The following is a 23,907-nucleotide window of genomic DNA, read 5'->3' as shown; positions in this document are numbered from 1 at the left end:
TATACAGTACTACTTTAGTAGCACAGTTATCTTCAGCACTCAGTAGTATTAGTATCTTAGGACCTGATTCAGACCCGCTCACTAGGATGCGTTTGCTCGCTCAATGTGTATGCAAATTTGGGAAGACAGGCGATCGCATGGCAAGGCATTAGCATGCCCACTATATCTTGGTGTGCGATCGCTTTGTGTATGCAGATGCCCACCAGCCTGTGTTAAGACGCCCACTTTGCACATCATCTCCAGGAAGTGTATGCAACCATCGGTACATCGGGTAACATTGGATGCGTTTGCAGTGCTTGTGGCTGACCATACCCTACCGCAAGCACTGCGAGCACTTCAGTGTAAAAAACAGCCAGGTGACGTGTACTATGATGCTCTCGCTTAATTATGCACACCTCTGAAATGGCGTTGAGATGCTCAGGCACGCCTGCATTCGCACCTCCACTCCCCTGTTTTTAATGGCCAGCCCCTGTCACCACCCACAAATGGCTTCTCCTGTCACTCACTCTGCTGGGCTGTCTATGCGCAGCAAGCGAACGGTTCCTGATCTCTCACACGTGCATTGCAGTGCACGCGCACTGCAATGCGTACGCATGCTCACAATGGGAAAATCGGCCTGCTACGAGCGAACGCATCCTAGCAAGCGGGTCTGAATCAGGTCCTTAGTCCCAAGTGCACTCTTAACAGCTCTTACATCAATCTTTCTCATAAAATGGCTTATTCTCTCGCAGGTATTAGAGTAATTCAACATTGCAATACACTTTCAGTAGGGACTTATCCCTTGATCAGTTTAAATCACACAGCCTCCACAGATCTCTGCTGCGATCACAATACATTGCAATTCAGGGGCCAGCTGTGCTACTGCAAGCAGCCAATGCTGGGGAGGGATCCTACATATCTGAAGATACCAGGGCCAAGCTTGGTAAATTTTACAATATAACAGCCCCCATAAAAACCTATTGGACTGCTATAGCGATCAGAAATGGGGGAATGTCTCCCAGGGATTCTTAATTCCCTCCAACTTACAAAATTTTAGCAGGACAGTCCCAATTTTCAAAAACTGTCCTGCTGTTCCACCCACGGGCCTCAGTGTCCAGCAGGCGGGGGGAGGTTGGGGGAGCACTTGATCACTGGTGCTCTGCACAGCAGAGCAGTGGGTGAACACTGAATAGATGCCGTGCACATGGGCAGAGCCAAACCATCGGCCTCTTGCGCCTGTTGGCTTCCCTATGTCCGCCTTTGAATCACCCCTAGTGTGTGTTTTTGTGATAACACCTATGTTGTACTTTACAATTTTTAAAAAGTTAAATAAAAAGTAAAAATAGATTTGCATTATATATTAGTGCTGTTAATATTATTTTTTTTGTCTCTTTTTTTTCTGACCTATGATCAGAAAGTGCTGATATGTCATTGCCCATCTCATTTCATGATGGAAAACTGACTTAAGCTGCGTACACACGGTACAATAACACTGATCGATTTGAACGATAACGATATCGTTCAAATCGATCAGTTTTTGGCCCCTTCCAACCCACCAACAACCTGCGATGCGCAGGCACGTATGGACGATATCGAGCAAGTTACTATAGGGATCGCGGGTTGTTATAGTCGTTGGTAAGTTGCTGGTGTGCTGGATGATCGTAATTGATCATCCAGCACACGAGGAGGGCGCAGGACGATCAGACAACACTATTGTTATCGTTTTCTGATCACTCCATGTGTACGGAGCTTAAGGGGTATACTTACTAAAGTGTGGGTTTTTAGAAGTGGAGATGTTGCCCATAGCAACCAGTCAGATTCTACTTATCATTTATCAAACACCTTCTAGAAAATAATAGCTAGAATCTGATTGGTTGCTGTGTGCAACAACTCCAATGCTAATAACCCGCACTTTAGTAAATCTACTACTTACAGTCTACAATCGGCTGTCTGCACAGCATTTCTGTGCATAGGGGTCATTCCATATCACCATAGCAGTGGTGGCAGGAATGTCCCAGATGGCTTTTAATCGGCTACTACAGCATTCCCGTTGGACATCGTATTCATCTGCCAATGGGTGAGGAATCCCTTTTGCCAATAAAGCAGCAATTTTACAACATTTCTCAAATTCCGTATGTCATTGGGACAGGGGGTGCTGCTCATGTGTTCCTGGCTCCATCGTGTCTCTAAAGGAACCACATTTTTCTAAAAAGCACACATTTTACATTCCACCAATATCTGGGCTATGAGCCTGATTGGAAGATGTACCCAATGCCGATATTTACGCAGGTCAGGGATTATCGGTAAACTCTGTATGTATCTAAGTTGCACTGCGCATGCGTCAAGGTACATTACCGTACTCGCTCGCAGCGACTATTTACTGGCAGTGTGATTGACAATCAGGGAGTGTTTTGGGGAAGGTAACAAGGAATGGCGGCAAAGAACGCAGTCATATCGCAAAGCATTTTTGGGATGTGTCAGAGCCCGCATCTGCGATCCTATAAGCAATAACAATATCTCCAGCATCTCAGTTGCTTGGTGAGCTGCAGGAGGGCTTCTCAATACATTTTTACTCTGAGGCTTTGTGAATCTGAGTCAGACCTACCCGGAATTCTTTTTTTTAATGAAAATTAATTGCCAGTGCTGTGTAGTTCCATTGATGTCAATGGCCCATTCATTTATATGGTCCATTCATTTAAATCGGGTTTCTACATACAACACTGAAATGAATTGGCTGTAGAAATGAATGGGCCATTGACCTGGTGGGAGAAATACATCACACTGCTGGTTATACTGCTCGTTTTGTAAACCATGGGGCGACACAAATCACAGGCACAATTTTCAATCCTTAAAAATGTCACAACTGCCTGCATATAGAGAGCAGATGCTCGCTGATATGCAACCACAGCAAGTGGCATATGCACCAGGTTTATGCCAGGCACCTGACACATACATTTATGTCCCACCAGGGGCAGTTTAAGTGGTTATGGTGCCTGTCTGCAGACTACTCCATGCAGGCCCCCTCCTCTCTGTGCATTGTGCCAGAGTCTACTGCGCATGTGCAAATGTCTGGGAAAATGGCCGCAGCGCAATTGCCCCAGTGATTTGCTCTGCTACTGAAATGCCGACTGGGGACTCCGGAGAGGTAAGTATTAATAATGGGTGCAGAATGTGTGGTGTGCGCCCCCCAGGTCCCAGGGGCCGTGTGAATTTGCCATAAACCATACTTGCCTACTTTTGAAAAAGCATTTCAGGGAGATTGTGAAAGCAACACCTATGAACGTGCATTTAAGTGGGCGTGTCCTGCTACATCTGAGAGGCGTGCCATAAAATTGATTTACACCCACATGTAAATGAGCCCCAAAGCAGTCAGTAAGATCTACTTATTGATGAAAACACACTGATAATTCTCAGAAAATACATGTAACTATAGGGATCATTGGGCCTGATTCAGACCCACTCGCAAGCGGCTGTCCGCTCGCAAGTGGGTCGATGTTGTGCACTGTGCATGCGCACGACGGCGGGAGCTCCGTCGTGCGCATGCGCCAGACGCGATGAGCGAAGGACTTTCCTTCGCTCGTTGTGTCTGATCAAAGGGGGCGTGCTGTCGATGTTGATTGACAGCACGCCCCCTTTGGTGGGCGTGCCGGGGGCGTGCCTCCCTGACGGGGGCGTTCCCAAGGGAACGCCTACCGTCAGAAGCCGGCCCACTGACATCACTAGTGATGTCAGTGGGAGTGATTTTGGCTCTGATAGAGCCAAAATCACTCCGGGCCTTGCGGTTGAAAACCTCAACCGCAGGCTCCGGCTCGCAGTGGCGATGGTCGCGATGGTCAAGACCATCGCGGCCATCAAACTGCACGCTCGTATAGGCTGTGGGTGGTGACCCACAGCTATACGAGCGTCCAGGAGGACGCTCCATAATTATGGAGGGCGGCCCTCATTCAGAGCGTGCGCTCTGCTCAGAGCGTACGGCTCTGAATGAGGGCCATTGTGCCATATAATCAATGCAGGAAAATTATACTAATGATCCCATTGAATGTATATATCTCTGTTTTTTATTTTATATAACAGTGTCATAATGGAGGTAAGGTGAAATGAGGGAGATTGCTGGACTCTTCGGGGAGACAGGGAGATTGCTGCTATTTCAGGGATTCTCCCTGACAATGAGGGAGAGTTGGCAAGTATGCCATAAACGCATTTAATATTAGGCATTGGTAAAAGCATGTTGCTGGTATTTGGGGATGCAACTTGCTCTTTTGTTTAGTACACATATCAGGCAAGTTGAGCTTACGACTCCTTATGACAAAGGTCCCGGGACCGGGGTTGGAGGGGGCATGTAGACACAACCAAAGCTAACATAAAATATGTTTAGGATGGCTGGAGAATATGGCGAATTTCTGGCCTCGCAAGCTGCCAGGACCCGGTCAGGCTGTGGTAAGCTTCAGCTACCGCAGCCTGGCCAAAGGGATAACCATTGCGATGGTGACACCAGCGCTGCGACCTCTGTTTCCTACAGACCCCTCCTGCTGCATTAGCATTTGGGATAGACGGAATTGCGCAGTAGCTTGTGTGCGGTTCTGCAATTCCCCCTGTCTCTGAATCAGGCCCTTAGTTTGCACCAGCAAACTCCTCTGCTTCCCAGTAGAAAGACAGAAATGTAATGTGCGTATTATACATTCACATCGTTTTCCCCTCAGAAGATTTCTGTTACCTACATACTCGATAAGAGACGCGGCAAGTAATTGTGTGGAATCCGCAGCGCAGCGTTGCTCGGGCTATATGAAATTGTGAAACGCTCCATGAATTATTATGACGCTCATTATTTGAAAGTTACAGCTGCAAGCTTCTCTTTTTATTATTTTCATAGTTGATAGTCCTGGCACAGAGCGAGCAGGATGGCAAATTACCCACGGAGAGGAGGATGCAGCAGAACCGCCATCCAAACCAGTAGCTTCCCTTACAAGCAGTTATCTAAATCCTAGAAGCTGTTGTTAGTGAGAGCAAGCGCCTTCCCAGGACGGTCTGTCATGCTGAATGGTGCTGACTGATATTAATACAGGCTGGGAGGCAGAGCTGCCTTTTTACCCCGTTGCTGGTGTATTCCAAGAGAATCACCTTCAGGGAAGATTATTTGATGCATCATTAAAGCTTGGTCTGCATCCTAATATACTGAATTCTCACTGAGAAGCCCGTGGAGGGAGAAGCATTAACATTCTACAGACATAGCAACGCTGAAGGCCTTTCCGAGGCTCTAGACTAACTCTCGGCAAAGAAGCAACGCTGTAACACATCACAGCCAGGAACTTCACTAGCTTTACCACGTACCCCATAGAGGCGCGCACAAGCGATGTAGCAGGTACCATATATGGCAGTTTCTCAGCAACACATCCCACTGAACTGAATTGCCCACTAAGAGCCAGTATCAGAGGCGGGTGGTGCCACAGCTGCTGTCGCGTCTGCGGTGGCGATGATATGCAAACGCTGGAGTCAGTCTTCCCCTGATGTAGTAGCCAGCGTCTGAATGTACAAGCAGTGAGACGCCCACTTTCAGCGTCACTGCACAATGTGACAACACCGGTGATTCTTGACGCGCCACCATTGGCGCACCATCATGCTCGCTGTCACCGCCCAGGAACGACCATCACTTTGAGATGTGCAGGCTCGGATCGGTTCTGATTTTTCCGCCATGTTTGGATTTTTCCCGCCAAATTTCGGGTCTCAGAAAGAGGGAAACTGTCATCTTTCATGGACAAACATCATCTTTCATGGGTTTTTGTCAATGAAAGATGTTTGTCCATGAAAGATGACAGTTTGACCTCTTTCTGAAACCTGAAATTTGGCGGGAAAAATCGGAATTTGGCGGGAAAATCTGAAGCGATCCGAGCCTGCACATCTCTAGTTAGAAGCAGTGATGTACTGTAATGTGGATTATCTGTTGGGTTGCTGTGGGTTACAGCACTTCAGCGCAGTTAGCGTCATACTAGTTCTTATCTGGTTCCTCCATGTACAGTAGCAAATATGTGGTAACTTGTTGCATATCACTCGGCTTACTATTGGAGCTCTGGTAGCTGGCTATGTGCAACCAAGAAATATTGGGCCTGATTCAGTACACGTGCGCGAATGCCACACTGCGATCGGGAGTGAGATAGCAGTGACTACGCCGACCCATTGCAGAGCGATTGACAGGAAGTACCATTTGGGGGTGGTGACGGGAGGGGGGGGAGTGGTCGAAGAAACGCAGGCGTGCCAGTGATTTTGAACGCCGTGGAAGGACGGTGCATAAATTAGCCACTGTGATGGCCTACGCATTTTGACTGCTCACTGGGTGCAGGAAGTTAGCATTTTATATGTGAGGTCTAACCTGCTGTAAATGTGCGAGTGGCTCCAATGGTCTTCGATGTTATGGCTGGATTGCAAGTTATTACGGATGCACGAGAGGGTAAGTGGGCGTCTGCATGTTGTCCGTGCAAGTGCTTTGCGATTGCACATATTAGCATACTTTCGCAGTGGACCTGCGTACGCGAATGCAGCTGCGATGGCATACGCTTTCCGTCCTGAATCAGGCCCATTGCTCAATGATGCTAAGAAAAAAAGCCTCTGCAATACCACAAATGACCAGCAGGCTAAGAGGCTTATCTCAAAGGGAAGTTCCCTTTTGTGGCTCTTTCTCCTTCTAATCCATCCCATGTAGCAATCCTATGCCTCCCCTCGTTACCTGGAGACAGAAGCCACCACAAACAGACCCAACTGTCTGCTCACAACACAAGGGGATGGGGGAGCGAGAATCGAAAGAGGTACTGTTCAATGAATGTGAGCTTTCCCTTAAAGCAATCCCCTACAGGCCAGAATTGGTATTTGCAAGATTGTGTGTGTGGATCTGAAAAAAAATCTGTATAGTGGAAATGCCTCCATAGTCCTACTATCACTTCATTTATGTGTTTACTTAAAATGTAGGAGTGATGTAATCCACACTGCACCCTCCCTCCCCCCTATTTATAGCAAATATTTGTTATCTGTATCAGAGACCTGGTTTAAGGCCACGTACACACAGGATGATATCCATGAACGATATGAATGGTATTGATATCGTTCAATGATATATATGGTTCATATCATCAAGTGTGTACGCACTCACCTACAAACGATGCGCACTCCTGCGGGACGATGGCGATATCCCCAGACAGCTGTACATGCAGCTCAATCTGGGGACATCGTTAGCGATGCCATCCTGCCGAATGCAGCATGCCACCCCCCCCCCGCCGTCATTCGTCGTGGCCAGCATCGCCAAGTGTGGATGTACTTAAAGATGCCGGCACCCCCGTCGGGCCCGCCGCTGATGACAGCGCCCCCTACACACCTCATCCAGTGTATACTGGTCTTAAGTTTCCAAAATGTTCTATTGAAGTGCTAAGAGCAAGAACCAGCTTTATTACTTTGGGGCTCTGAGTCGAACAGAGGGCCTGATTCAGAGGCGCTCGCTGCTGGTGAGCGCTCGCTCTGAATCAGAGCGGGATTTTTTTTTCCGCCTCCAGGCCGCTCGCAAATCTGTAGGTGACTACCCACAGCTTGTGTGAGCGGCCTGGCGATGGTCGCGATTATCATGACCATTGGGCTTGCGACGAGACCCTGTGGTGGGGTCTCGGCTCCCGCAAGCCCAAGTGGACATCCTGCTCTAATAGAGCAGGAAGTCCACTACTGACATCACGAGTGATGTCAGTAGGGCCGCCCTCAAATGCCAGGCGTTCCTAAGGGAACGCCTGTGTTTGTGCAGCCACCCCCCCTCCCCGCCTACAAAACGGGGCGAGCTGTCAATCAACATCGACAGCCGTCCCGTCTTGTAGCGAGCCCCGGAGCGACTGAACTTCAGTCGATCGCTGGGGCTCACGCACGCCGGAAGCGGCGCATGCGCAGGGGCCAAACATTGACATGCTTGCGAGCGGGTCTGAATCAGGCCCTGAGTTCCATCTCAGATCACTTTGGGGTCCCGAGCAGAACTGACCCCTGATTCAGGTCTTCTCGCCAATTTTGGATGTCAGATCTAAAAACCGGATCTCGCGTATTTTAGATTACATGTAAGTCCCTCCCTTGTGATTTTCAGGTGCTGTGAGGTGGTCAAAATTGACTGGAAATAAATGTTATTGATGTTAATATCACTATAGGAACAAAGGCAGGTCCAAGTTACGTGATTTTAGCTGTTGTTATCAATTTTTAAAGAAATCCAGATCCAAAACTGAATCTGAACCAAAACTTTTGAGGGTGGCTTTTTGCGGAACCAAAACACAGGGGTCTGCGGCTGCACACATCTTTGCATCTTAAACTTGTTATTGTTAGTTTCATCTGGTGATGAGTAATGTATTCTACTGATATTCTGAGCTGTGTCAATGCAGAACTTCTTATTGTGTCAACATACTGTAGAAATATTGAGGGGTCTATTTACTAAGCAGTGTTAGGAGACAGAGTGAAAAGTGATAAGGTACCAGCCAATCAGCTCCCAACTGTCATTTTGCAAACACAACCTGTGAGATGGCAGTTAGGAGCTGTTTGGTAAATAGACCCCTGTATCATAGAACGCTGGGCAACATTTACTAAGCAGCGGGTTCTAAAACCTGGTGATTTGACAGCGGGTCCTAAACCCCGGGGGTTTGGTGGCAGTTTCTAAAATGACAGCCCTGTTCTATTCTATTCTAACATTTGTTTTGACAGCGGTTTTGGCCTTAGTAAATCTGCGGTTGCAAAACTGCCACCGAACCAGCTGGGGTTTAGAACCCACCGCTTAATAAATATTGCCCTTTGTATCATTTGCCCTTTGAACTCTCATAAAAATCAACATAGAAACATTGTATCATAGAACTCTCTCATAAATATCAACGGAAACAATCTAATGTTGTTCAATCCTATTTTGTTATGGACTGTTGGTGTACAGAGGATTCATAGGACTGTAAAGGTGCGTACAACTACACACATAACGATTGGTGTATGCAACGATTTTAGTTAACGATTTCCCTTCAGATTTACCCTTGAAAAAACAAACGGATTTGTATAATTCTATATTCGATATCGTTAGCATGCATACAGTGAATGGCCATCGTTCATCGTTGGTTCTGTAAAGTATAAACGATTTCACTAACGAAATCGTCATGTAGGACAGTCAGAATGGGTGATGAACGATAACTACCAACTACAAACGGGAGCGCGCATTGGTAGTTATCGTTCATCGTTTTGGGGCAGAAACTGGACGACTGAACGATAATGATATCGTTAATGACAAATCGTTCAAAAAATCATCCTGTGTGTACGCACCTTAACTTAGAATATTATAGAATAAATCTTTAGGTACCAACTAAGCTCATATAGTGTATAATATTGGAAGTGACAAACCAGCCAATAGTTAATGTGTGGCAGGAGGAAAGAGAGGAACTTGCGCTTCAGGATAAGCGTGCAATATACAGAGGAGCTGCTTCGAAAAAATGGAGATGTCCCTTCTCCCAAAATGTAAATATCAAAGGAATAATCGGAGCGCTACACTCTGGACCTCATTCAGAGACGGTCATTGCGGCCGCACAGTCGTACGCCACCGATGTTCGCCAAACTGCGCATGAGTAAAATTCGCAATGAGCGTGCGCAAACTAGCTATTACGATCAGAAATTTCTCTCTCCTCCAACTTGGCCAGGTCGTTAGTTTGAGTGACAGGATGAGGTGTTTGTGGGTGGTAACAGGGGAAGGTGCTTGTGAATGGGGGAGTGGAGATCCGAACACAGGCGTGCCTGACTATACAAACGGCGTTTTATGGGAGTGCATAATTAACTAAGTAGTGTCACGGCACATGTGACATGGGAGGTTTTTACAGTGACATGATCGTAGTGCTTAAGAGAGGGTATGGTCAACCTTAAGCTCTACAACCAGCTCCGATGGTTCCCGATGGTCTAGATTAATCCTTATATGCCCGGAGATGATGTGTAATGCGAACGAGAAGGGGGCGTATTTTTAGTCTTACGGCCGCATCCTCCCCTTGCTCGTCCAGCTAACGATCACATCTTAACGACGCAACTTGCGAGCGCTTCATTTGCTTATCCGGCCCCTTTTACATTACGACCGTGCGGCCGCAACGACCGACTCTGAATGTTATAAAGCATATCAATGTTTACTGCGTCAAAAACGTAAAATAATACAGCACTCGTGTCATAGATAAAAAAAACAAATACACATCCTCGCTGATGAGATGATGGTTGTCGATGAGTGATACTAATAGACATACAAATATCAATCACAGATTATAAATGGATGACATCTGACCACAACGTGGGTTATATGCTCGTGATAATGATCCAATATATAGAAATTGACCACGGCGAGTCGCAAGGTGTAAATGAAATATAGCAAATATAGCAAACTTAGAACAAGGCACTCCCAGTTGGATGCAACTAACAGTCTCAAATCGTTGCAGCGGCGGTACGGGTAGGTGCCCCGGGGGTGTCTTCCAAGAGAGGGAGTACGACTCCGATTATTCCTTTGATAATGTGTGGCAGGAGTAAAGTCCCTTAGAGGGGTCCCAGGCGTCATCCTCCCTAATTGTGTCTAATCTCGGAGACATCGGTTAATTAGACCAATCACATACTGTAGCATACAGCAGCATTGTGTAAATATTTAGAACATTTATAACATGTTAGTAAATATTCCCTTTTCTGATCACACCTCCAAAGTTCTCATGGTTGCATCACTTTTCTCTCTGGTAGAATTAATTTGACACTGTTTTATATAGAGGTGGAGCAGAGATGGTAGTAGAGGGAGGCGCCTCATGGGGATCAATGCTATATGGCACCATAACGCCTATCAGTTTAGCTCTGAATAGGTCAGATAATTTAATTATAAGAAAAAAAAACATTTTGTGCTTTGATGCACTGCAATAAATTCTGCTCAGTACATTACTAAAGAACAAATTAGATATGTGCGCTGCGCCCGTGTTTTGGTTTTGGATCTGGATTCATCTTTGTGTTTTGGTTTTGGATCTGGGATTTTAAAAAAAAATTACAAAAAGTTTTTAAAAACAGCTAAAATCACGAAATGTTTGAAATCCAAAACCCGAAATTTAGATTTAAATTCTGAATTCTGAACCACGGGAAGATCAGAACCGCGACTCCGGTCTATCCGGATCTCATCAGGAGATCAGAACCGCGACTTGAATGTCTGGATTCACAAAATTCAGGTGGATTTGGATTTCTGGAAATATATATATTGAGTTATACTTCATTCTCAATAGTTTTATTCACCCTAATATGACTTCAATGTTTGTATTAAGTCCATTTATATAGAGACATTGGAAATGGATATAATAATTTTTTGTTTATGTGATTTTTGGATGGTTTATTGATGATAATGGCAAACCAAAATGTTTTAACCGGCAACAGTATCTTACAGCCTCTAAATTTTGGCCTCTCATGAACCAACCCCACTGAGAGGTCAGTGCCTGGATTTCCTCTAAAGGTTATTCTTAATTCTTTGTAATGATTAGAAATTAGAAACAGCTTTGTGTAGCTAAACCCAGAGGCTGAAGTCTATAGATGTCCGGAAAATGATCTCGGAACTGAAATCCCTTCTATACCTGAGGTTAAGACCATGGATCGTCTGAGAATGTTTTGTTTCTTCCACAGCGCAATATTTGCTGTTTCATCACACGCCACAATGAACAATGAGGCTTCTACCACCTACAGCTCCAAGAAGCTAACCTAAAACCCTAAAGGTCAAGGTGGACATTCCCTTTGGATTGTCCTGGGCAGTTTCTGTCAACTTTGAAGTTCAACATCAGTGAAGGCATTCAGTAGATTGAAGCAATTCTGATTAAATTAATCTGAGTTTAAATCCCCTGTGAAACTCCGGCCTAATTTAACTAAAATTGTGTATTTTAAAATCAATATTCTATTAAGGCTTCTTGTACTTTTGACCGTGGCTCTTTGACCTTTAGAGGTGCTAATTTTAAAAGAAAAATATAAGGCCTATTATAAATGAAGAACAAAGGACAAAGCGCTCCAATAAAATAAAATAAAAAAAATAATGGTTTATTCATCAATTTCCAGTAGGCTGTTGTTCTTTTTTTTTTTTTTTTTTTAAATATTCCCTTTAAAAATAATCTCTTGGTTAGGGAGTACTGTATATAGAACCGTGTTACCCTCCCCAAGCCTGCAGGTGTCTTGCTGACAGGGATTTAGGTGGCGCTGGTTTAGTGCATCAAAATGGCGTAAAGGCAAAAGGAATTGCGGTGATGGAAAATGAAGCTCCTCCTAATAGGAGGTGATTGGCCAATGGTTAATGTGGGATAACTGCAGTTATACTCCATGTGTTATATGCTTCAATTGAAAATTAGGACATCAGGAAAAATTTAATTTAGAGTGGTTTTTTGTCCGATTTTACATCTCCCACACATCGGGAAGCAGTCAGGAAGCCGATGGATGGAATCCCGACCGCCGGCTCCCCAACTGTATAATCCCGGCAAGGGTTAAATGACAGGCGTCGATATCCCTACGCCTGTCATTTTCCCTACGCCTGGGAGCCCGACACCCGGCTTACCGATCGAAGGTAGGCCGGGTGCCGGACGCGGAAAACTGTGGGTGGGGAGGGTTAGATTTAGGGTTCCCGGGGGGGACTTAGGGTTAGGCACCCCCCCTCTTGGGAGGTTAGGTTTAGGCTAGGGGAAGGGAGGGATAGGGTTAGTCACCCCTGGGGGGAGATTAGGGTTAGGCACCCCCTGGGGGACTTAGGTTTAGGCAGCGGGGAAGGGGGGGTTAGGTTTAGGCTCTTAGAGTGGGGACTAGGGTTAGGCACTTGGGGGGGAGGTTAGAGTTAGGCACCCCTAAGGGAGGGTTAGGGTTAGGGGGTAGAATAGGTTAGTCAATACTTACCTTTCGACGATCAGGATTTTCACTGCTGCCGGGATGTCGCTGTCGGGATTTGCCGGCGGTAAATCACACTAAATACCACACATCACATGTGGTTTTCAGCCCAACACGGCAAGAGTTTCTACCCTGCGGTTTGGGGAGTGGAAGCGCAAACAGCATGTGATGTTCGGTGGTTAGGCAAAATTAAATAGGAAACATACAGTATTATTACCACCAACACGACATTGCAGACCAGCCTACGCTGTATCAGGCGTCCTCCTCAGTGGCCTCTGCCTTACCTGCTGCCGACGGTGTCTTCGGAAATGTCAAGTGACAGAGTCTCTTCTACCGCCTGTGCCAGCGCCATCCTTCCGAAGACATTGCAGGAAAAATGATGCCGCTGGCAGCAGTTATGGGGGTAGCGCGCTGCTTGGATGCGTGATGATGACCCATAGGCCAGTGTGCACTCATTATAGATACGCCACTGACTATGTTTTGGCCCCCTTAGAAGATGAAAAGACCTAATTCTGACCCTTTAGTGTAATGGGAATAAAAATGTGCCCCCCATAGTAATAGAAATACAAAATTGTACTCCCTTAGTTAGAGAAGGTTGTGTGGCCCTTTAATGATTGAAATATATAATTACTTTGGCCCCATTTTACGTATAATATTACTATGCTCATAACATTTGTGCATACTAAATTCCGACTTGAAATTCTCCTTTTCCGGATCTGATGTAATTCATATGGCGATAAAAAACCCAACCCCTAATACAGGACGCGAACTGCTCTTGAGGATCTCTCATTGCAGAATGAGGTACTGCCTGGTAAGCCTGCCTACATACAGTAACAGACAGGTATGTTATATCATACAGCCCTGTTCCCACTTATATTTCAGTCGCAGTTGCCTGGGGTGATGGACATAATTGGCGTTAAAGGTGCTTTGACATCAGTTCCGACCAAGGGGAAAAATTTACTAACATCAGATTTGCGGTCAGATTAAAACCGGCAGCCATTGGCGGTAGATTACAGTCTAAAAAACAGTATTTGCTATTCCACAGATTTGTCCGTCATTTGTCATCCTCCATCAACACCCGTCAGATTTCAGTCCCCTATTCTGCAGCAAATTCTACTGCAATCTGCCATTAAGCACTGCACAGGTCACTATGATCCGTGCTAGCTTTGTTGTACTAATAAAGTTTAAAAAAAAAAAACGACATTAGGTCCCTACACCACACCTCTAATCAATAACCAGTCCCAGGCCTCTAAGCCTAAACTGGTATTGGAAAATAATGGGAAAAAACGGGATGGGTTTTCAAATAACCAGCACTAGGTAAAACCAGCAACTGATGTCATAGCAGGGTGACACACAGCTTGGGGATCCCCTGCCATAACAGCAACAAGCACCCAAACTGGTCACATCCCTAGGGAAGTGGGCCCCCCCGCCCCCCAAAAAAAAGGCATCCCCCTTCACCTTGGAAAACCTGGACTTTGTGTATGGAAGTAATAGTGTAAATAAATAGTTAACATGTTTTGTTCTTTACAGGTGGACTACAGGTCCCAGCAAGGCTGCCCTAGCATAACGGCACTTGTACTGTAGAACCATAAGTGCTAGCTTGCCTGGACATCAAGGACCTGCCAGCATCTCTACTCTTCCCAGAAAAAAAAATTGTTTTGCAAATTTGACAGATACAGTAGTCGCAGAAAAGCACAAACTTGACACTTAGTAAATTTACCCCAAAGTAATTGCTTATGTCCCTTATGGCACTCAAGATACTGTGGAACTACAATTCCCTGCAGACCCTGCCAGCCAAAGGCTAGAGAGCTACAGTTTCTTTCATTCTGCATGACAGGAAGGTATCCTGTATCATTTTACTAGGTGTAATTGTGCAGTAATCTGCATCAACAATCAGCAATCTGGGTCTAAAGTAACATTTGCGCACGGGATACCAACATGTGCCTTATATTTGTATTGTCTTATCTATGTCAGAAAACACCCCCTTTATTTTCGGCATTTGGTAATGACGAAGAAAATCACTCTTCCAGGATGATAATAAAAGCACTAAGATATTATTAATGGTGTATATTTGTTATTATGATACGGCTGTTTCCATAGGCAGACGCAGGGGGGGGTTTACGTCTGCCTGGAAACCCCCCTCACCAGCCCACACCATGACCACAATAGAAATAGTAATATAATAGAATGTTACTAGTGCTGCAGGTTCTTCTCAGTATCACAAATGAAATAATTAGCACCACCTGTGGATCTTTTAACATGTATCAGCCAGTAATAAATAACCTATGCACCAACTAGAAGATCTGGAAAACATGCACTGTAATACCTCTTTTCCACGAAAAACCCAGGTCCGACCTGGGTTTTTGGACATGGTTCCAACCCTGGTCAGACCCAGGTCAGACCCATTTACACTGCACCTTTGATCTGGGTTACTCCCAGGTCAGCCCTGCTAAACCTGTGAGGTCATAAAAAGTGGGAGGTGAATGCTCCACAACCACCAATCAGCTCATTTTAGGCATGACCAAGGTCAGAAAACCCGGGTTGCACCGTTTACACTGCACCATTACCTGGGTCCATCCTGGGTCCAACCCTGGTAGCTACCTGGGTTGGATTACAGGGTCACTTGACCCAGGTTATTTTTCAGGGACCCTTTTACACTGAGCTGCGACCCGGGTAGACCCAGCAAAAACCCAGGTTTTTGCTCTGGTGTAAAAGGGGTATAAGAGATGCACGGCTATAGAGCCCAATATGTACATATACAGTATGTCCAGGGCAGTGCTAGGTTCTTCTGTTGCTCCTCCAGGCTCCCGGACTTGCTCCAATAGTCTGGAATGGTACCCATATCTAAAATAAATACATTCAGCTCAGGCAGGATGGTCCTACTGCCACATCTAATGGCTTACTGTGATTGCTGGTCCTGTATATGCTGTAATTATTACACATAATACACGTTGTATGACGCTTATTAAAGCTGTTTAAGTACTCATTCTGCCCCCTTCATTGACAGGTCACAATCGCTCTAAAATTAAGGATTTGGAAACCCCCCTCTGGAAATCCTGCGTTTGCCACTGGTTTCCATGTATTTCTACAATCCATGTAAGTGAAGACACTTCCGTCTCTGCAGGGGAATTCAATTTATTTATTGAAATTTTGTAATAGTGGTGCCAGTCGCCTCTCTCAGGGCCTACCTGGCACACAGAAGGAATCTGCAGTTGTTAAAAAAAAAAAGACGACTATATTTTATATTCTGTGAATAATACACATTCTGCAAGTTCCATCAGTCATCATTCGTCCCCATTTTAATATAAAGTAGTTGCGATGTTTGATTTTAGAAAAACACAGTATCTGCTGGAAATACCCTTTGCACTAAGAACAGCATTTTTGGATATCAGAATACATTAGATATTTATAAATGGTTGTGAGTGAGGGGGAAGTACCTAGTGAACTTCTGCTTTGTGCTAGAATAACAGAAACTCCTCAAATGATGGTTTCCTATGTATAATACATTTCCATCTGACTAATAGTGAGCAGTTTATCATATTAACTTCAAACAGTTGCCCAATGATCAGCACCGAGTCACACCTCATTTACCTTAAATGTGTTATTTAATATCACTACAGTTCTAGGTTACGCTACTATCAATGCACAAAGATATTTTTCATATGTTCCTGTCTTTGTTAAATTTCCCTAACTTCCCCACTGGCTAATGTGCAGTTCGTTTCGCTCATATGATTTCAGTTGCTTTTAATTATAGAGTGTGGGATTTTCATGGTAAATACGGCATGTCAGTAACTTTTACTGTACTGTGTCACCCTGATCCCTTGCAGCTTTGTTACAAAGGAAAGTAATCTAGTATATAATATGGCCCTGCAACTTGGACAGCAAGGGATACAGGGCCTGATTCAGAGCCGGACGCTCTGACCAGAGCGCTCGCTCTGAATCAGGGCCCTCCTCCCTCAACTTGGAGCGGCCTCATGGACACTCGCATAGCTGTGGGTTACCACCCACAGCTATAGCGAGCGTCCATGATGATGGTCGCGATGGTCAAGACTATCGCGACCATCGGGCTTGCGACGAGACCCTGCGGTAGGGTCTCGGTGACCGCAAGCCCTGGAGTGATTTTGGCTCTGTCAGAGCCAAAATCACTCCCACTGACATCACTAGTGATGTCGGTGGGGCCGGACTCAGACGGTAGACATTCCCATGGGAACGCCTCCGTCTGGCAGCCACGCCCCCGGCACGCCCACCAAAGGGGGCGTGCTGTCACTCACCATCGACAGCACGCCCCCTTTGGTGCGAGACCCATAACGACGGTTTGGCCATCGTTATTCGGGTCTCGCGCATGTGCACGACGGAGCTCCCTCCATCGTGCGCATGCGCAATTCGGCACCATCGACCCGCTTGCGAGCGTCCTGCGCTCGCGAGCGGGTCTGAATGACCCCCACACTCCACAACTTGCAGCCAGCAGTTGATGTGGGCTAAAACAAAAGCTCAAACAGCAAAGCAGAGCAAGTCAGTTATTTTTTATTGTGTATTTTAATCAACCAATATGTAGAATATTTGTAGACTATTTCCACAATTAATGCAAGAAAATCACTCAGGGATGTGATGCTTTTGGATCCATACATCCTGTGCCCGTAGAATTAATAAACTGTAAAATATCTCAGTCCTGACAAGAGCTGGACTGGTCCCCAATACTATCTAGGGGGTGTGGCCTAAATGCAGGAGGCATGGTCACTGGTCACACCCCCTTAGAAAATGTAAAAAAAACTATTTGCAGCGCTGGAGAGGGGATCGCTGTGAGCCCATCAGCCCAGCGCAAATCCAGGGGGAGCACCATCAATGTGATCGCTCCCCCTCACAGGCAGAGGAGAGGAGACTGATTCTGATGCTGTCTCCCACAGCAGCCCAGCACACAGCAGCATGTGCTGGGCTGCTGACAAGTGAGAGAGAGGGAGGGGTGTGAGCGTCGGACAAGGGCCCCCATTGGGCCCCTCCAACAAGGTAATCAGTACATATGAGAAAACAATCAGGAGAACCAAAGTTCGGGACTATGACATTATCATGTCTGCATCTCCGTTAGCTCCGACCAGATGCGTTTCGTCACAGATGGACTTCGTCAGTGGGTATGGTGTACTCCTGTAGTCCTGGCTGCTGTATGGTTAATGAGTTCCCATTCTACACATCCTCCACTTGTCTGCGCATGTTTTAATGTTCAGAGGTTCAGCACTGTTATTGAGCATCTTACTTCTCAGTCCATCTCATTCCTGGCTCCCTCTGCACATCCTACACAGTCCTACAGTCAGCTGCTCATTGGTGCCTGTTTTCCATCCTCCATGTAGTCACATCTGGGGACTGCCTGGGGGGCTGTGTCCCTGGTGAAGACCAGCACCCTGTTAGACTCTGTGCCTGTAAGAAAGCTGCGTCAAACCAGGACTTTCCAATGACATCTTCACAGATTTGGCTCAGCCTTGTATTGGCACAATATATGGCTCAGCCTAGTATTGGCAATATATTTGGCTCAGCCTAGCATTGGCACTATATATGGCTCAGCCTAGCATTGGCACAATATATGGCTCAGCCTAGCTTTGGCACTATATATGGCTGAGCCTAGCATTGGCACTATATATGGCTGAGCCTAGCATTGGCACTACATATGGCTAAGTCTAGTAGTGGCAATATATTTGGCTCAGCCTAGCATTGGCACTATATATGGCTCAGCCTAGTATTGACACCATATATGGCTCAGCCTAGTATTGGCACTATATATATGGCTCAGCCTAGCATTGACACTATATATGGCTCAGCCTAGCATTGGCACTATATATGGCTCAGCCTAGCATTGACACTATATATGGCTCAGCCTAGTATTGACACTATATATGGCTCAGCCTAGCATTGGCACTATATATGGCTCAGCCTAGTATTGGCACTATATATGGCTCAGCCTAGCATTGGCACTATATATGGCTCAGCCTAGTATTGGCACTATATATGGCTCAGCCTAGTATTGGCACTATATATGGCTCAGCCTAGCATTGACACTATATATGGCTCAGCCTAGTATTGGCACTATATATGGCTCAGCCTAGTATTGACACTATATATGGCTCAGCCTAGCATTGGCACTATATATGGCTCAGCCTAGCATTGGCACTATATATGGCTCAGCCTAGTATTGGCACTATATATGGCTCAGCCTAGCATTGGCACTATATATGGCTCAGCCTAGTATTGGCACTATATATGGCTCAGCCTAGTATTGGCACTATATATGGCTCAGCCTAGCATTGACACTATATATGGCTCAGCCTAGTATTGGCACTATATATGGCTCAGCCTAGTATTGACACTATATATGGCTCAGCCTAGTATTGGCACTATATATGGCTCAGCCTAGTATTGGCACTATTTATGGCTCAGCCTAGTATTGGCACTATATATGGCTCAGCTCAGTATTGGCACTATATATGGCAGAGTCTAGTGGTGGCACCATATATGGCAAAACTGCTCAAGCTCCTTCATGTTGGATGGTTTCCGCTTGTGAACAGCAATCTTCAAGTCTGACCACAGATTCTCAATTGGATTGATATCTGGGCTTTGACTAGGCCATTCCAACACATTTAAATGTTTCCCCTTAAACAACTCGAGTGTTGCTTTAGCAGTATGCTTCGGGTCATTGTCCTGCTGGGAGGTGAACCTCCTTCCCAGTCTCAAATCACAGGCAGACTGAAACAGGTTTTGCTTAAGAATATCCCAGAATTTAGCGCCATCCATCTTTCCCTTGACTCAAATCAGCTTCCCAGTCTCTGCTGCTGAAAAACATCCCCACAGCATGATGCTGCCACCACCATGTTTTACTGTGGGGATGGTGTTCTTGGGATGATGGGATGTGTTGGGTTTACGCCAGACATAACATTTTCCTTGGTGGCCGAAAAGTTCAATTTTAGTCTCATCTGACTAGAGCACCTTCCTCCATACATTTGGGGAGTCACCCACATGCCTTTTGACAAACTCAAATCGTGTCTTCTTATTTTTATCACTAAGTAATGTCTTTTTTCTGGCCACTCTTCCATAAAGCTCAGCTCTATGGAGTGTACGGCTAATTGTGGTCACATGCACAGATACACCAGTCTCTGCTGTGGAACTCTGCGGCTCCATCAGGGTTACTTTTGATCTCTGTGCTGCCTCTCTGATTAATGCCCTCCTTGCCAGGTCTGTGTGTTTTGGTGGGCGGCCCTCTCTTGGCAGGTTTGTTGTGGTACCATGTTCTTTCCATTTGATGATGATGGATGTGATGGTGCTCCGGGAGATCATCAAAGATTTGCATATTTTTTTATAACCCAACCCAGAATTGTACTTCTCAACAACTTTGTCCCTGACTTGTTTGGAGAGCTCATTGGTCTTCATGGTGTGATGCCTCTTGCTTAGTGGTGTTGCCTCCTCTGGGGCCTTTCAGAAAAGGTGTGTTTATACTTACAGATCATGTGACACTTATATTTCGCACAGGGGAACTTCATTTCACTAATTATGTGACTTCTGAAGGTAATTGGTTGCACCAGAACTTTTGAGGGGCTTCATAGCAAAGGGGGTGATTATATATGCACATACCAATTTTCAGAATTTTATTTAAAAAGATTCTTTTTTATATATATTTTTCTCATTTCACTTCACCAAATTAGACTATTTTGTGCAGATCCATCACAAAAAATTCAGATAAAAAAAATAAATAAATTACAGGTTCTAATGTAACAAAAAAGGTAATAAGCCAAGGGGGTGAATACTTTTGCAAGGCACTGTATATTGCTCTGCCTAGCATTGACACTATATATGGCTCAGTCTAGTATTGTCACTGTATATAGCTCAGCATAGTATTGGCACCAGATATGGCTCAGCCTAGTATTGGCACTATATATATTTCAGCTTAGTATTGGCACTCTATATGGCTCAGCCTATAATTGGAACCAGATATGGCTCAGCATAGTATTGGCACAACATATGGCTCAGCCTAGTATTAGCACTATATATGGCTCAATCTAGTATGGGCACCAAATATGGTTCAGCCTGGTGTTGGCACTATATATGGTTCAGGTTAGTATTGGCACTATATATGGGTCAGCTTAGTATTTGAACCACATATGGCTCAGCCTGGTGTTGGCACTCTATATGGCTCAGCCTTGTATTGGACCAGATATTTCTTAGCCTAGTATTATTATTATTATTATCCGTTATTTATATGGCGCCACCCAAAGTACATAAACAAATGAGCAAAAACAAAAACAGTGACTTACAGTACAAAAAAAATGAAGAACAAGGATATAGTTTATATACATTGCTGCAATAGCGATCATAACACACACAAATAAGCAGCAGGGCATCAGCTACCAAGTGTTAGGCGCCCTTGTGGGGAGTTTGGAGTAGATGATCATATTAGTGAGGGAAGCAGAAGCAAATGAGGGAAGAGGGCCCTGCTCATTAGAGCTTACATTCTAAAGGGGAGGGGCAGACAGACAGGGGTGACACAGATGGGGTAGACAGGAAGAAGCATGGAGCAGCAGGTTAGGATGAGAGCTGGAAGGCTTTGATGAAGTAGTGAGTTTTGAAAGCCCCTTTGAAGATTTGTAGAGAGGTGGAGGATGTGATAGCGAGAGTTCCACAGGTAGGGAGCAGCACGGGCAAAATCTTGAAGGCGGGAGTGGAAGGAAGTAATCAGTTGGCAAGAGAGGCAGCATGCATTTGTTGAGCGAAGGGGGCAGGCAGGAGTGTGAAGTGAGATGAGATCAAAGATGTAAATAGGAGAGGATTGGGTGAAGGCTTTGTAAGTAAGTGTAAGAACCTTGAATTGGGATCTGAAGGGAAAGGGGAGCTAGTGTAGGGATTGTAGGAGAGGGGAGGCAGACGTAGAATGTTTGGAGAGGAAGATGAGTCCAGCAGCATTGAGGTCAGAGAGGTGGGAGTCAGGGAGGCCAGATAAGAGGAGGTTACAATAGTCCAATCTGGAGATGACCAGTGAGTGTATGAGAACCTTAGTTGCCTCCAGGGTGAGAAAGGGTCAGATCCTGGAAATATTTTTGAGATGGAAGTGGCAGGACTGTGAGAGGTACTGAATGTCATTTGAAGGAGAGCGAGGAGTCAAGGATAACTCCCTGACAGCGCACTTGGGTGCTAGAGAAGATAGTTGTGCCGTTGATAATGAAATTGTGGGAAGTGAGGTGGGAAGATGATTAGCTCAGTCTTAGACATGTTAAGTTTAAGAAAGCGCTGGGACATCCAGGAAGAGATAGCAGAGAGGCAGTTGGAGATACGGGTGAGGAGAGAGGGGGAGAGGTCAGGGGAGGTAGATCTCAGTATCATTAGCATAGAGATGATATTGGAGGCCAAAATAGCTGATGAGTTAATCCTAAAGAAGATGCATGAAGGGAAAATAGGAGAGGTCCAAGAAGAAAACTTTGGGAAACACCTACAGTTAGTGGAAACGGGTGGGAAGAGGAGACAGAGGAGGAGTGGTCAGAGAGGTAGGAGGACAGCCAGGAGAGGGCAGTATCATGTAGACCAAGTAAGTGAAGGATCTGCATGAGGAGAGGGTGGCCCACAGTGTCAAAAGCAGCAGAGAGGTCAAGGAGAATGAGCAGAGAGTAGTGGCCCTTGGATTTGGCAGTAAGGAGGTTATTGATGACTTTTGTGAGGGCAGTTTCAGTGGAGTGAAGAGAATGGAAGCTGGACTGAAAAGGGTCAAGGAGGGAGTGGGAGGAAAGAAAGGTAGTAAGGCGGTTGTAGACAATACGCTCAAGGAGCTTGGAGGCAAAAGGGAGGAGGGAGATGGGTCGGTAGTTAGAGAAAGTGTTAGAATCAAGGGTAGGTTTTTTAACAATGGGTAAGACAAGGGTATGCTTGAATGCAGAAGAGACAGTGCTTGATGAGAGGGAGAGATTAAGGAGGTGGGCAAGATGGGAGCAGGCAGAAGGAGAGAGGTAGCGGAGGAGGCGGGATGAGATAGGGTCAAGGGGGGAGGTGGAAGGGGGGGAAGACCGGATGAGGGCCATGACTTCCTCTCCTAAAGCAGAGGAGAAATATGTCAGAGTAGGTGAGATGGAAGGGGAGAAATGATCAGGGAAGGTAGGAGGTGGAGGGCTGGGGGTTTAGTTGGACATGCCGTCCTGACGTATGGATTCTAGTGTAGAGACAAAGTTAATTTATTTATTGTTATGTATTTATATAATGCCAGCATATTCCATTTTACTATTAATGACTCTTGTACGGTGACGTATATTTTAGGTATTTTTTCATTTTGAGTATAAGTATTTTAGCTGCTGGTTTGTGCCTATCCCCAGATCTGTGGGAAGATAAATATCGTACAACCACCGCTTACCCTTTGTGTGTCCTCATTAGTAGCTGGGACTGTACCTGTGATACATAGCAGAGGACTGGGCTGTGACTTTCATACTGTATGACTAACAAGCAGAGAGAAATGTCACAATGTTTCCAGTCACAATTGCCCGTGCAACCTGTGGATGTGGCAGTGGAAACCATCTAGCAAACAACACACACTACACTATGACCATGATTCAGTGTCAGTATATGTAGGTGTCTAGCCCTGTTCAGTGAATGAAAATACTTCCTTACACAGAGATCTCTGCTTGGGGACTGAAAACTCCATACATGACAAATTGATAAACCACAAAACAGTTGAAACATTTGAAATGAGAAAATAAAACCTAAAACAAAAATTATGCAAATGGTCTAAAGTCATGCACTTAGATTGTGCAAATATTCTCATGCAAGCTGCCATATTTCGGTGACAGCCCATCCCGAATATAAGGTCACTGGCTTGGATCAATAAATGAACTGCAATGCTGGCCACACCTGATTCGGGGACACTTGGCCACGATCGTACCATGTGGGCTTGCCATGCACGTTGAAGTGAGATCTGATAAAAAAAAATAAAAAAAGAACAGTAAAGTCCATTCTCCTTTATTGAGTTTTCAGGGATCTCTAGGGCCTAATGAATTTTGCAAGAATAGTACTTTCCATCTCTAAAAG

The sequence above is a fragment of the Taudactylus pleione genome, unplaced genomic scaffold (genome assembly GCF_031769625.1).
Source record: "Taudactylus pleione unplaced genomic scaffold, aTauple2 ptg000791l, whole genome shotgun sequence".
NCBI lineage: Eukaryota > Metazoa > Chordata > Amphibia > Anura > Myobatrachidae > Taudactylus > Taudactylus pleione.
The sequence above is the reverse complement of the archived record's forward strand: the minus strand, read 5'-3'. Positions refer to the sequence as shown.